The sequence below is a fragment of the Aptenodytes forsteri genome, unplaced genomic scaffold (genome assembly GCF_000699145.1).
Source record: "Aptenodytes forsteri isolate BGI_AS27 unplaced genomic scaffold, ASM69914v1 Scaffold15, whole genome shotgun sequence".
In the NCBI taxonomy this organism is placed as follows: domain Eukaryota; kingdom Metazoa; phylum Chordata; class Aves; order Sphenisciformes; family Spheniscidae; genus Aptenodytes; species Aptenodytes forsteri.
The window spans coordinates 6,970,483-6,972,232 of record NW_008795129.1 but is presented as its reverse complement, the minus strand read 5'-3'; positions in this window follow the sequence as shown (position 1 = coordinate 6,972,232).

The following is a 1,750-nucleotide window of genomic DNA, read 5'->3' as shown; positions in this document are numbered from 1 at the left end:
GTCGGGGAGGCGACAGAGGGATGCTGCCGGGTGCGGTGTCCCGGGTAGTCCTACTCCCTTCTCCTCGGGAGAGTTGGTCTCCCACGCAGAGGCAGCTCTGGCAGAGAGGAAGGACAGCCGAGGCGCACGGGGAGCCGAGGCATCCTCCTGCCGTAAGGAGGAGGGTGCGAGCCCTGTTTGAAGCTGGCTGCACTCGGTTATCCAGAGGTGTAGGGAGAGCCTTTGTATCTGCGTGCTGCAGCTCTTCGAGTCGGCTCCGAAGGTCTGTCCAGGCACTTCCTGGGATCCGAGCAGTTTTCCCCTTCAGTTACCACACGTGTGTATGTCGGAGGATGCCGAGGGGGAGACTGCTGCTCAGATTTAACTCTGATCTCAGTCTGCATCCATCCAGTCTCTTTGATTAGAACCTTGGACTGTTTTTCTCTGTGCCTGTAGCAACAGCAAAGACACGCTATTACTCTTACGTGAAGGGCAGTGTGGACGTCCCCATGTGCCAGCCGGAGCACTGGTGGGACAGCAGCGCTCCTAGCAGTGTTTGCAGTGGGATTAAGATTCACTTCTCCCATCCCTGCAGGATGTCACAACTGTCACAGCAGCTGTAGCCAGTCTCACAGCCCTAGTTACAATTATTGGCCCTTTCAGTGCACCAGGCTCCTGCGCTACTGTGCTAGCTTACCTAAAAGAAAGGGGGGAAAGCAAGATCAGCCTAAACAAATTGGTAAGCAGGGACAAAGAAACACAAATAACTAGATTCAGGGGAGCTGGATGTGAGAATCAGCTTCGCCGGCGTGTGTCAGGGCGGGAGCCAGTTCATGGCCCAGTGTCGGTGTAAGCACTTCCCCCAGCGTTAGAAACAAGCTCCTCTAAGTGAAACAGCCAGAGGTTAGCACAGGTGCAGGATTTGGGCCCCTGTTTCCAACCTCATGAGCTGTGGCTGGGGGAGTTTGAAGTTACCTAAGGTATAAACGGACCGTGCTGTTGTCTTTCGGGGCATCGTGGACCTGTCCTTTAAACACCTCCAGACCAGGATTAGCTTTACCCACTCGCCCCCCCTCTGTCCCAACCTCACCGAGGGCGCCTGTTTTAAATGCAGCCGAGGGGTCCAAATTAAATCAAAGCCTCGATGTTGATTTAAAGTATTGAATGGCAACAAACAGGGCCTCGTGGGCTTGGACTGCAGACAGCGAGGACATGCTTAAGTCAATTACACTTGACAATGCTGTAATAGCTCAGGGTAAGCGGCACCCCTTAGACCTCCAGGCTCTGCAGCGCTCTCGGGGCTTTCAGCCGAGGTGCCAGAGAGCCCAGCGCCATCTGCAATACAAAGGAGGCGAAATGTGGCAGCAAATGTACAACTGGGTTCACCTAATACGGGGAAAAAGTGGTGTTTCGAGCCAAGCATGCGGAGGCAAAAACTGAAAGCCTCCCTCTCTCTCTTTTTCCCCCTCAAATCCCCAGATAAACTTCTGGGAGGATGCTTCGTATGAGGCGCTGGATCTGATGCCCAGGGCGCGGGTGTAAATCTAGATTCGCGCCCACGGGAGTGAAGGGGGATTTTTCTCCTCTTCCCGGCGTGAATGCTGGGACGCTACAGGATGCGTCCCCACAGGGGTCCCAGCTCTAGCAGCTCTGGTTCAAGAGCAGTGGGCCCGGGGTGCCCAGAAGGGACCGGGGCTGGCATAGTTTGGTGAGGAAACTTTCTCCCCCCGGCCCGGGCTGCTGGATGGAGTGACCGTGATCCCGGCTCCCC